The 14311-nt window shown below is 45.7% G+C and overlaps 1 long non-coding RNA gene across 1 annotated transcript in view; it reads left to right on the top strand.

The window, feature by feature from the left end:
* The window catches only part of LOC146195833 (uncharacterized), a 48930-nt gene extending 38349 nt beyond the window's left edge, over nt 1-10581 (top strand). Inside the window, exon 4 of the long non-coding RNA XR_014705602.1 lies at nt 10375-10581. This is a non-coding gene — a long non-coding RNA (uncharacterized LOC146195833). The remainder of the gene's footprint in view (nt 1-10374) is intronic.
* The last annotated feature ends 3730 nt before the right edge of the window (nt 10582-14311 follow it).

Here is a 14311-nt window from a genome sequence, read left to right as displayed (position 1 = left end):
GACGCAGACTCATGAACAACGACCTGGAGAGACGACAGCCTTTCCCCACCAGCAAGAGCCGCGTACGTTCCACGCTGAGCCCGAAGATGACGTTGAGGAATGGCTCCGACATTACGAGAGATGCAGCAAGTACAATCGCTGGAACTCGATCGCACGTCTGTACAATGTGGTCTTCTTCCTCGCTGGCACGAGCCTGACGTGGTTTGATAACCATGAAGAAATCCTGACGACCTGGGACCGATTTGTTGAACAAATTACGAATTCCTTTGGGGATACCCTTACGAAGAAGGAACGCGCTGAGCATCAGCTTTCCCACAGAGCCCAGCTGCCCGGTGAGACATGCACACGTTATATCGAAGAAATATTGAAAGTTTGTCGCATTGTAAATCGGCAGATGTCAGAAGAAGACAAGGTAGGGCACCTTCTCAAGGGGATTGCTGAGGATGTGTACAGCTTCCTTATTTCGCGGGACACCCTTGCAACAGTTGCAGATGTCATCAAGCAATGCCGGGCATTTCAGGCATTAAAGGCCCATCGCATGGCGTCCAAATTTGGCCGTCTTTCAAATGTGACAACTGTTGCCGGTATCGACATTCCTGAGGCTGTAGACATCGCTTCTATGGTCAAGAGTATTATACGCGAGGAGCTGGATATTCAGCGGCAACGTACAAATTTCGATGTTCCCTACCATCCGACATCGATGTCCGTATGGGAACAACGCACGCCATGGGCTGCACAAAATAACAACCAACCATCTTACAACAACGACGTGGAGCGGACCTGCAACCAACATCGCATTCTTATTTCCAACAGTGCCCCGTGGTGCTCCTCGTCGCGCTTCTGTCGCCCCATCTCGGCTCCAAGGGAACCTGAAGGGAACTACCAGAGCCGCAAGCTACCCGTATGTTACGGCTGTGGGGACAGCGGACATATCTCCCGCTTTTGCCCGCGTCGTCAATTTACCCGACCCCCTGTCCAACGAGCACCGCGCTTCACGAATGGTGCCCAGTGGGAGCAGCAGCCACCCGCTACCTTCTATCGACCCTATTCCCCTCAACGCCACGCAAGGAATGACTCCCCTGTGTCCGATTGCAGCATCACTCCCCCACCGCGACAACCCCGTTCGCCATCCCCATGTCGCCGCTTTGTTTCTCCACCGCTGGGAAACTAGGTGGTGCGACCGATGGAGGTAAGGTCGCCTGGCGGTCAATTTCACGCATACCTCTACCTATCGTCATCCTAATACACAAAGTGTCAATGTGTATAGAGGATGTTAAAACGGATGCTTTGGTTGACACTGGTGCCGCTGTGTCAGTTATGAGCTTTTCGTTTAAGAATCGCCTTCGACAGAAAGGTATGTTTGTGTGGGACAAAAACAGTACGTTTTGTGGAGCTGGGGGTGAAACTATAGTTCCGGTTGGCCTGTGCTCAGTTTCTGTTGTTATTGGTGACGAATGCTGTAGGACAGAATTCGTTGTATTTAGACGTGCCACACATGACGTTATCTTAGGTGTTCACTTTTTGTGTGCGAGTGTGGTGCGACTATAGACTTTAGTGCCGGTGAAATTTGTTTGCAGCCGAACATTATCCTCGCATTAGTAGATAACATGTCTCAGAGTCATCAAGGAGGTCTCGCCTTGAAGGAAGATGTGCTGCTGCCTGCGATGACGGCGGAGTTTTTCCCCGTGAAGTCATCTGAATCCTTCATGGGTAAACATTCAGTAGTCGTCGAGCCCGAGGTCTCGAATAGAGTGAAAAAAAAATTCTTTTGATGCCACGCTCCGGTCGTGGAGGCGGAGGATGGCCGCGCATACCTCTGGGCTCTGAACGTGTCAGAAGAGCCTGTCCGCCTTCCTTCTGGTTTGACACTCGCGAAATTTGAGAAATATGTGACTCATACCGTTGAAATTATTTCTGATCGCAGAGGAGCATCGAAAGACAAGTCTGAGTATTGTGCTGAGTTTGAGGCCATGATCAAAAAATCGCTCCCATCTAGTGAACGTCGTATTCTGCAAGGCAGCTCATTGTATGGCAGGCAACTCGAAGCAGGGCCCGCGAGTAGGGTCGGGTGTTAAAAGTTTGGAGAGAACTGCGTGCTTGAACAGCTGAATGGTGATTCAGTTCTGGCGCATCGCAGCGTCCAGTTGACCGAACCACTAGCCTATGCCTGCAGGCCGGAACGTCGGAAGCTGCAGGTCGAAAGCCGGGCCTTGCCAATATGACATCCTAGGACACCGCTCAGGGTAAGGCACGGTTCTTCGGGTCACCACAAAAGTGGAGGCCGCCAGGCAGGGGCGACCACGACCACATTTCTTTGAGGAGAATCTGAAAAGGTGGCGACGGCACCGTCCGGTCAAGGCGAAAGCCTCCAGCGTTCCGAAGTTCTCGTGCCGGCGCAGTTCCTTCTCCTCGGCACGTGCCCGGCGGAAGCATGCCATGCGGGTCGCTCACTCTCAAAGCGACTCAGCCTAGAGGAGAGGCTGTAGCGGAGGGCTCCAGACATTTTGACTACCTGTGGTTCTTTAACACGCACTGATATCACACAGCATTCGGGCGTCTTGCTTTTCGCGGATGATCGCAAGAATCTCCAACAAAAGATGAGGCATCTCCGAGCTGGACACATGTAGGCTGGTACATTTCGCCGTTGTAAGTCGCATTGTATATGGTCTCCGTTAGCAAATTGCGCTCAAACATGAAAAGGAGCAACTGTAGGCAATCCTGAGGAAAGCCTACAAATGTGCTCTTGGACTACTCGTCAACACCTCGACGGAAACATTCTCACAACTGGGCATAAACAACACAGTGCAAGAGCGCCTCGAGGCAGAAAATAACACATGCAAACGCGAACGTGAAGGAACATGCTAAATATGGTACGTATGAGAGATCCTTACACAGTAATAAATAGCACTCGGAGCATACCGAAAAAAATAAGAGTGATTATTAGGTCAAACCTATTCCACTCTTTTTTTTTTTGCCAGCAGGAAAAGCCGATTTTAGCTCCACCGCTTTGCAGCGTCGCTGTCCGCTACAAGCCCCCGCCTGGACAGAACGGCGAAATGTACGGGCCGATGGTGAACCTTGAAGTTCATAAAGCTCTTGAAATGAAATCTCTTTCGTCTTTTGGGTGGTGTTTGTTTTCGAAAATATATAGTCGCCTCATTTCATAAACGACATCACTAAAATAGAATCTGTTCAAAGAAAGGCCAGCAGATTCATTTACAGCCGCTACGACCGCATGCTTTCACCGTCATCTCAAGCGCGTGCATTATCACTAGAGCCGCAGCCGTTCCGTCGCACGTGTGACCACCTAATCATGCTGCATAAAATTGTATGCGGATCAAGTAACATTGAAACGCCCATAACATTGATCGCACCCACAGCACGGGTTACGCGACGGCTCACCCACTGAACATAGTTCCTTTCACTCCATTTTTAGATTGCTTTAAGTTTTCTTTTTCCCACAGACGATTGAATTGTGAAATAACTTAGATGGCTCTCTGCGTTTACTGCCAACTAACCAATTTTAGAAAGAAATACCTAATCATGTTACCTGATATTGTATTGAAATTCTGTATACCCCACTCCTGCTATATCTCTAACAAGAGTGACAGCAGTATTTGTAAACAAATAAATAAATAATACGCTGTCGCAAAGTGTAGTCTACTACGTCGCACTTCACGCCGCTCATGCCCTTGAAACTAAGCTTTGGCATTTTTACCGCAGCGATGTCATGAGTGCAAATGTTTTCTGTGCGCCTTTCCTAAACGAACAGTTTGAATGCTGTAGCGCTTGAAGTCAATATAGAAAATATATAGAAGACATCTTGCAGAGAAATCCGCCATGTGGTACTACGTCGTCATTTGTGTTTGAATTGCCGAGATTTTCTTTCCAATTGCGGCGAACTCGCCATATGTTTAAGCAGGGGACAAATGTGCGAAAGCTTGACCGGCGTGCGGCAGCGCACGTCGCTTGCGAACTGCCGCCGCAGTGTCAGCTGGGTAACATAGAGCACCGTGCGTCCGGCGAGCGAACTCCCTCAAGCTCCGCCCACAGCCGGCGGTGTCACAGCGCAGCGAAGTCACAAGACTGCCTGGCTTGATGAACCTCACATGACTTCACGCTCGCACAAAAGACAAAACAGCGATGTTATCAGAAGGATTGCCTGCTGTACTCGTGCAAGAACAACAGCATGCCTGCACACATACGAGGCTTTCGGCCACGTTGCTGCCCGCTTCACTGATCCGTACCTAAGGCCTGGCCAGTTTCGCATCGTAGAGGGAGTAGACCGCGCTTCAGAACGGGCCGACGCTGTAGTAAAGGATCGAATTGCGTCGCCGATGTACGAGAAAGGCCATCAGCTATAATAAAATAAACCTAAGCACGCTTTGCATGGCGCATTCAGCAGCAGAGCGAGTAGTCGTTTGGCGATCTACCGGGCAACAGCAGTGGTTGTGTGAAAAAACTCGCTTGTGCCGCAGTTATCTCTCGTAACAGCACTTCAGTGTTGGCCAGTGGTCTTCACAATTTACTCGTCGTTGACAGTCCTCTACACAGTGACTTTTTATTTACATGAAGAAACAATCATCATCATCATCAGCCTAACTATACCCACTGCAGAGCTAAGGCCTCACCCATATTTCTCCAACTAACCCGGTTCTGTGCTAGCTGCATCCACTTGACCCCTGCGAACGTCTTAACCTCTTCCGTCCACCTAACTTGCTGCCGTCCCCCGCTACACTTTAGTTCCCTTGGAATCCAATTTGTTACCCTAAGCGACCATCGGTTATCCTCTCTTCGCACTTGATGTCCTGCCCATGCCCATTTCTTCTTAATTTCCACTAGAATGTTTGTAACTTGAGTTATTCTCTGACCCACTCAGCACGCTTTCTATATCTTAATGTTACCCCTACAATTTTTCGTTCCATAACCCTCTGAGTTGTCCTCAACTTAAGTAGAACCCACTTGGTTAACCTCCACGTTTCAGCCCCATAGGTGAGTACAAGTAAGATGCAGGTAAGAAACAGTACTAAACCATTTTTCAGATGCTCGGCAGCACAGCACATCGACGGCAGAGCCGAGAGGTGTACTCCACGGCTCCACAACACAGCCCTCCTAGGTCAACGGGACGTTGCAGCTGTTCGCGCTCCCATTGGCTGCCGCCGCCCATCGCTGGGATTGCCGCACGCGGCCCGTCTTCTACATCTAACCTGCTGGACGCAGGCGAAGGGCTGCGATAGGCCGTTGCGACGACGTTCAGAGCGGCGCGCCGCAGCTAATCCAACTCGCTTTTCGCACATGTGTCCCCTCCTTTACATCTCCGAAAGGTGGATGAAAATGGGTGGGGCGGACGTGCTAGAGGCTCACGCAGACAAGTAATATTTGAGCTTCACATTGTCTGTATTGCAGATAGCAAATTAAAAGACCGTTCTTAGTTACTACGGCGTCACGTTAGGCTATTTAGAACTCATACTTACTGCAACAGCTCACAAGAACTTTCAAGAATCCGCTAAGAATAACTAGAACATTTTTCAGTGTACTGTAGCCTTAACGTCACAATTATGTAGCAGTTTTATTATTGTACGTGTCAAATAAAACAAACTTTGGCAGAGAGGACTAACACATTGTAAAAACGTTAACAATATTTTCGAAAATCCTCTAAGAATCACTAAGGCATTTTTGGATGTCGTCCTGAAACCTTAGTGGACGGAACCCGTGACAGACAGTGGGAGCTGAAAATGCGGCCATGAAATGAAATCCTGCAATAGTAGTCCAATATAACTTTAACCTTCTATTTATTCGTAATGTGTTTCACATGTTGCTGAGACAGGTCCAAGTCAGGCTCCAGTGACTTCTGACGCGCGTATAAGAAGAGAGAAGTTTGGGCTTAAACTGAACAATAAAAAGACAAAGATCATGGCGTCTTGCCCTGTCAAGTCCTGCAGGACAAGAAGTGGAAGCTTTCACAGATTTTCTCTTCTTAGGCTCCAAGGTTACCCCGGAAGGAGACCACATCCATAAAATTAGGAGACGCCTGCTTCTGGGAAAGAGAGCCATGGCTAGCATTGACCACCTAGTAAAGAGCAGACACATTAGACTGTCAACTAAAATCCGTATAACTCGTGCGGTGGTCTTTCCAGTTGTGATGTATGGATGCGAGAGTTGTACTGTGAAGAAGTCTGAGTGCCGATGAATTGACGCGTTTGAATTGTGGTGCTGGCGGAGAATCTTGGGAGTTCCTTGGACGGCCAGAAGATCAAATCAGTCGATATTGTCGACCATAAACCCTGACTGCTCATTTGAGGGTCAAATTCTAATGTTAAAGCTCAGCTACTTTGCTCATCTGATGAGAAGAGAGGAGTCGCTGGAGAAAGACGATGTTGGGAAAGGTTGAGGGTCACCGGAGAAGGGGTAGGCAGCGAACGCGATGATTAGATGGCATCCTCGATGCGCTGCAGATGAAGTTATGTGATGTTAGGAAGAGAGTGAGAGACCGGAAAGCGTGGCGTGATATAGTCCATAGGGTCACGAAGAGTCGAACACGACTGAACGACTGAACTGAACTGAACAGAAAGCGATATTATTTTCTCCCATTATTTTACACCTGCGAACTGCGGATTCTGTCAGCCCAGGACACAGTGAGGTCATAAGACGGGATATTAGTTTGTGGTGCACCACGAGTGCAACGGTTAGTGGACTATCGTAATAAAGAAGGCGCGGGAATGGCGCCTGTGCACCGAGGAGTGAGGAGGAGAACATTTTGACAAAATATTTTTCAACGATGTTACGGCAAATTTTGGTGGCGCCTTAGCCATTTTGAAGCCCATATAAACCAGGCGAAAAAGCGTAGTTGATAGTCTAGAAACGCAAAGAACAATCCAGGGGGCATATATAAACACGTGAAACAATATTTCATGGGGCGATTAAAATGGCCTAAAAGTTTAAATATAGCTCCATTCCTCGGCTTACCGGAACGGTTCTATTATATGTACCAAACAGTTCGACAGTTATGGTAAAAGAGCCAAATCGGCGAAGAGTAAATAGACTTCTGCTGCAGGCAATTGAATGCCGTAGCTCGTACAACTATGGCGCTGGTCGAAAGTAGTTATCAAAGGACAAAATCGCAGAAATTATAGATGCCTTGAAGAATCACGGAGACTCCATCGAAAAGGTTCAGCAGTACGCGATTTCTTTGCCGGGCACCGGTTCACATGCTTCGCGCTTCGCGTTTGATGTGTCATTTATTATGACCATGCTTCCCTCGTCAGTGTCAATATTTGCATGGCCTGAATAAATATCATCTTCTCAATGGCTTCTCTCTCACGTGTTGGCGCGATAAATATTTCTTCATTTGAGCTCTTTGCACATGCGTACCAGAAATTCTCACTGAGGACTAAGTGGCACGGCAAGTTTCGAACCTACGGCTAAATATATATTAGAAGAGGTATAACGGAATACAATACAATTTATTAAAACTATCTTGCTCACTATATAGTTACAGCTATGATACCAACTCGAATAATGGTACACATGGGCCAGCATTACTGAAGGAGTAGAATTAAATATATGGGTCGGTTTGGGAACATCGCTGCAAATGCTGTCGCAGATTATTGATGCGAGAGCATAAATTATTATGCGGCACAGGAAAGCGAGTATACAAGCCACGTTACTTTATGCGGGCCAATTCTGATCGGTCACCTGGCGACGATATCTTTGGCTAGTGACCTTGCTTCGAAATTGAAGACGTCGTAGAGCACTCACATTAGTCAGGACGGCACAGATGGAATGAAATGGATAAATATCTCATGTGATGCGTACTAAAAGCAGCTGTATATCTGAAGGTGTATATTTTATTCACAAATGTATTCCCATGAATGATATCTTCAAATATTTTGGCGGGATTTGTAGAATGTCTTGTCTTTGGCAAGACAAACTGACTCTACTGGTCCACTCCAGACATACTTCTAAGGCCGACGAGAGCAAGGTCACTGTATATATCCGCCATGTTGCTTACCAATTCAAATGTATTTTGCGAGTGCATGCTAATAAATATGGGTGTAATTAGACAACAAACGGTTACGCCACATGTGTGAACTGCATTCGATTCAGTCCTCGCTGATCAGATGTTTACTGTCGCAGCGCAACTTTCTGGCTTAAGCGCACACCTTTACGTTGCCTCTTCGCAGTATGAGCAGAGCGTGTGCGTTTGATATCCGAGTTCAGAAACATCAAAGAGGAGCACATTCCGCTATAACCACCCGCACCTTATGCCAGGGTATTTATCACTCTAATGATTCGTCCTGTGTTCCATTAGTCACGCATTCTGGCTGGAAGTACATCGCTTCTCCTTTGCTGTATTCCTGGCATTTCCGTGGCCATTTGCGAATTTGCCTGACCTAAGACGGCCACTACTGCAGAAGCGAGCTTGTTCAGAAGCTAACCATTTGCTGCTTCTTATACATAAGGTAATGGAGATGATCAAAAGCCACCGCTTGACAACGCTTGCGCCGCTGCGCCTAACCGCTCTCCTGGGGTGTTACACCAGTCTCCTCTTGTACACCATTCACCTCCATATTTGAGTCACCTTTCCTCTCACTATTCCGGTAAATGCTGGAGGGCGAGAAGACAATCCGTTGACGACCACCACGGCTACGTCATATAATTTATAGGACCGAGGCTAGCATTGCTGGCGCTGTAGGTAATAGAGCGAAAATATCCACACTGGTCGACTATTCACTATCTGTCAGTGTCGCTCTGAACATTATTTCCCATCGTGAGGAAACGAACAGGAGTGGGTTGCCAATCATCAGGCATTTCGTACCACAAAAAAACAGTAAACAGCATTCAAATACTTCACATTTGTGATCTTGCCGCACGCTATGCTGACTTCATAAATCCCGCAACTCCCTGTATCCCTCACATTTATATCCCCTCACCCCCTTCCCCAGTACCGTGCAGAAAACCGCTTTTCTTTCGGTAAACGTACCTGTCTTTCCTCACCCTCTTTTTCAAAACACCACAGTGCCTACAAACAAACATCAGAACAAGCTTGGAACTGTTCTGGCATATTTGATACAGCTAAAGGCGTTCTAATATTTTATTCTGTTTTGTAAAAAATGTTTGCTTTGTTTTTTTTAGGCAATAAAATAAGAATATGCTAGGAAATAGAGAATAAGAAGGTAATGTCATGAGCGAACAATACGACCCCTAGTCTCTACACGAAAGCAATGGAAATTGCTTATAACGCATGAACGTCTTGCCTACTGTGTGAATATGAACACTAATAGTTCTGGGGTTCGAAATGATTGTTTTGCTATCCCAACACAACAGTACTTGGAATTTCTCAAAGGTGACGAAAAAGCGCTGCCGAAGTAACGAACTTTCCGGCTGATGTACGACACAAAAAAGAATACACAAAATAGCATTGAGCTAAAAAGCATTCTACAGTGTCCAGAACACGAAACCGGAAACATTAGATAAAAAAATGGCTGAGGCTTAGCTTGGTTAAGCCTGGTCAGATGCGAAGCATATTGAGTGCTAAACTCGGCTTTCCATGGTTACACTTGGCTAAACCTTTCTTTCCTTGGTTACACGTGCTTTTACACGGTTTAAACTTGGAATGCACAAGCGTGCAACCGCAGCTAACGGCGCGAGCCGGTCCCCGTCTCTCCTCTGTCGTGATGTAAGCGTATCACGTGGTGTGACGTCACCATACCACGTGGTCCGCACGGCGTGCAACCGCAGCCGACGGCGCGAGCCGGTCCCCCTCTCTCCTTTGTCGTGACGTCAGCGTATCACGTGGTGTGACGTCACCATACCACGTGGTCCGCACGGCGTGCAACCGCAGCCGACGGCGCGAGCTGGACCCCCGTCTCTCCTCTGTCGTGATGTCAGCGTATCACGTAGTGTGACGTAGCATTCCAGATTCTTTTATACGGCGTGTAACCGTCACGAAGGGCTGTGGTTTACCTCTAGCAATATGCTTCGCATAAAAAATGAAATCAGTATTGATAAACACCAGATGTATTGCGTCCCCTGGCAGACCTCTGAGAACTACGGAAAGAGACAGACGGACAAATCTTGTCTATCGGGTAATTCTCTTTTTCATGCGCTGACAGAAGTGATGGCGTAATAGTAACCAGCTCAAAAGTTATTTGTATCCTGCGACCTTGTGCACTAGAGATCTTCGGGGGCTGCGTGCCTAGAATTTCAAAGTGTGAACTTTTTGTAAGGAATCTTCGCGTTTAATAATTCACACGTATTTATGCTCGAGTAATAGGGCGATGATCACACGCAGCATGTTTACAGTAGACGAAAGCCCTGAGCGCACTGGCTTTTATTGCATGGAGACAATTGGTTTCATGTTTTTATTTTCAGAACGAGACCCTTGAAGAAGTGACGGTGCAGTTGGCATCTGAAAAACCATTGTGCCAAGCAAAGATTGGAGTTTGCGTTAATGGCACCTGCGTTGCAAACGACACAGTTGAAAGCTGCTTCGGGGTAGAAGTTTCCACAGAACCATCCACGGAAGCAACATTTTAACTGCATTTTTCGGTAAAAAAATAAAGAGTGTATAATTTAGGCGCTTCTTGAAATTTGTGTTACCGATGTAAATATAACAGTTCACCTAAATTACTGCTGTTGAGTCTCAACCAATAATCTTTACTTGTCACTGTAACGAGCTGGCGGTGATGATTGTGGCCTATTGAAGCCCCCGACCTTGACTGGCGGTTCTAACCAATATCGAGAAATTGTAACTAAAGCATCGGCAGCATCTACCAGCCGGTGTCTTCCACGGCGTTGACTGATTCCTATGTAACCTGACACTCGTACCCTCTCGGACTCGCTTGTGTATGGCATGGCATGGCACACATGGCAGCATATTCCCCAAAAAGTTCGTTTTCGCTTGTCTGCAGATGAGAGACGATACTTCATCCTTTAAAATTAGGGATTTGTGTTGCTTATTGTGCCATGTCCTCTTACTTTAGCGATTGTTAGTCTACGTGCTAGCGCCTTACCAGAAGGGTTGGCATTGAGTTAAATCCGTGCCCAGGCCCCCTGCGGATGAAAAGCTTGAGCAGATAATGCAAACAATAATGGAAAGCACTAAGACATTAGGTAACATTAAGAACGAGGAAATGGCATTTCAGAATAAAGTAAAAGGAAATAGTGCTACCATTCAAAGTTCCGAAGACCGATTAGAAAACCTGAGTCTTATTTTTTGTGTTCAATGGCAGCTAATGAAGTGACTGCCATGAAGGAAACAGTTGATGAGCTATACCGAAAAGTTGGAGATATGAAAAACTACTAACGTCGCAATAACGTTTATCATTTAAGGCCTTGAGATAACGAAATATACGAAGATATGGCAAGAGCGTCGAAGGACGGGGTGTTGCTCCCAGTAGAATGGAGCGTATGAATCGGCTTGGTAAAAAGCAAGTAAAAGGAGGAAATATTATTCGACTCTATGATTTCAAGAAAAAGCAATCTGCTCTGAGCAACTGGAATCGGAGTGCATTGTGTGTACCTTAGAGTGTGGTAGTGTATTCCTTTTGGTTGTGCAGTATATCGACCTCCGGGACTACTCAGGAATACTTGCTACTACTTTATCGTTTCCTAACTAAAAAGTTCGGTCGCAACAAATTTATGACAAGAGATTCTTATCTCCCAAACATTGGCCGGATCAATGATCACGAAAGTCATTCTGAGCAAGCTGCATCTCGTGTTCTTCTGGACCTATCCTTCTCTCTTGAGATAACGCAAATTATAGACACACCTAGACGAACTTTTTATTCGGCAGGATCGCTTCTTGGTCTAGTGTTTTTAAGTGAATCCATTACTCAATATCAGTATCGGTCTGAACACCAAGAGGGTAGTTCTGAACACAAATTGGTGACGACTTATGCACTCGATGGTGCAGTACTTGACCAAAATAGCAGGGCTGTAATGATATTACCGAGGGTGTTTTTATGAACTCTACCTCTAAACGATGCCTGCAAAAGTTCAACACAGTGATAGATTATATAGAATTACGTGTTCCCAAACGCGTCGAAAGCGTTACAGAAGGAACTCGTGGGGTAACACGAAACTTCATTCCCAAAAAAAGAGCTCTTTAAAACGAATGAGGCTAAAACGTCATACCCAGATGCAGCACGCCATTTAGTTAAATCCATTTCTCAAGACCTGAAAATGGACATAATTCAAGAAAAACGCTTCTATATGAATCACATGTTAAGTAATTTTATTAAAACGACTCTCGTAAAGGCTTGGAGATTTATGTCCAAGCCGAGATCTGGCATTCGTTATTTGAAGCAGGGAAACAAAACGGTCGTCAGTAATTTCGAAACGGCCTGTGTCTTCAATGACTATTTTGAATCGGTTTTCATTTAGCCGATGGGTATACGCCCCCAGACAGAACATTGGAATAATCGGTTTTTACCGTAACGTAATATAGGAGAAGACTGTATTCTGAATTTACTACATATGGTAGAAGAGAAAAGTCCAGCCCTTGATCAAATTTAAATGCTTTTTACGCTTCTTACTTCCTTTCTTTGCTAGTATAATTCTACATTTTGTTGTTCGTCTCCTAACCTAAAATGCGACAAACCAAGCCGAAGCGCAGGCGACGCAAAGCTGGCATAGGTAATTAAATAATGTTAGATTTTAGTAAGAGTTCTCGGAATAGACTGTGAGCCGGTTTTGCGCACTTCCTTCGCTTGCGTTTCGTGATTAAAGTGCATTTGCCCATATTATTAGACTGACTCCTTAATATCCCATACACAAATTAAATACCTTCGGTATCAAGTCAGAGGATACAAAAAAAATGATCTGGTATTTCCCTACAGAGTGTATCTCTTCGATATAATTTCTTTGTCTTCAGTTTGACAAACAATTTTTAAATTTGATTTGCGCTAAAAATAATCTTTTTTATACTTAGTAAACAACAGAAATGTAGAGACTTTCTTTTGTTTCTGTATTGAGTCATGTTTACTCTTGAGCTTAGGGCGCTGCGCCTCTCTTCATCTTAAAACACCACCAGAGAAATTTAGTTTAATTTCGTTATCTTCCAATTCGCCGTTCAAAATGTTCTAGGCTTGTTATAATCGGTAGCTCCCGACTTGCAATATCAAAATGAGCATTGCTTGATATCTGCATACACCCTAACAGGAGCACTGTTAAGCACTTTACCGAGCTCAATATTAGCTGGGTAACCTTTAATGACCTTTTTCTCAAATAACAAACTTGGGGCCATTGCTGTGCGCGAGATGTCACTCGAACTGCTCTGGTACATCATAGTTGGCAGATGACGTGGCAGAGTAGGGCTGCACGTCAGTCTAGTGCACTGAGATGAGTGGCTTAAATTTGCATCGCGCTTTGCCGGAGCGTTAGGCGAAAAAGCTTGGGTATTTAAGGCTTATCGCTACGGCTAGGTTAAAGAGAGCTTTATAAATTTGTATGTTGGGAGTTCTTTCAACTAACTGGATATCGTACGAGCTCATGCTCATGAATATGAGCAAAATTTTAGAGGCGCAAGAACGAAAATGGCCTTCCAGTGTCACACTAAAATAAGTAACTTCGCTATTATTTCATTTTGACCTCATTTTTGCCACAGCCAAGAGGTTTTAAACGCTGGAATAAAAAGATGCGCCAGTCTATGTATGTTTTATCCAATTAATGTGCAAAAACTAAAACATTCTGCTCCCACCGCGTTCATTCAGGTTTTGATTGCGGTCAGCCTGTAGCCTAACATCCAGTTAGTTAGCTTTTTCTGCAGTGCGTTGCATCTTCTGCCTCTCGCGTTTTTTATTCAGTTCGTGTCGTTGGTCCGTACGTTCATGATTAACATGCTTGGCTTGATGATTTCGCTTAACCTTTAATCACGCAGGGTTTGTCAAAGTTTTAAATATCATTATTTCACGACATAGAACTTGAGGTATTACATGCTTAGTTGTGACATATTTTTGTGCGAAAAAAAAAATGCAGCGCTAAAAGAAAGTTCTTAAGTAATGCTGCCGGAGCGGATGGCGGGCACAATGTAGAAGATGGGGAATCCTGCCGTAGAGTTATCTGCTGTGCATGTAATAGTTCATGTGCAGTTCTCTAGGTGCTGAAGGGGCGAACTGCGCCATAACAGCTCAAGTGGTAGGGGCGCGCATAAGCGCAGTGAAGGCATAGGCTTTGTCACGGCCCCAAGTAAAATGCACGTTTTAGCTCACAATCGAGGTAAGGGGACGAGCAATGTTTTCGAAGTTTCGAGTGAAGCGGCGGAAGTAGGAGAAAACTCCGAGAAAACATCACACTGCATTTCAGTTAC

This window comes from Amblyomma maculatum, chromosome 3, assembly GCF_055883805.1.
Source record: "Amblyomma maculatum isolate TAMU_Amacu chromosome 3, ASM5588380v1, whole genome shotgun sequence".
NCBI lineage: Eukaryota > Metazoa > Arthropoda > Arachnida > Ixodida > Ixodidae > Amblyomma > Amblyomma maculatum.
This window is presented reverse-complemented; position numbering and strand designations above follow the sequence as displayed.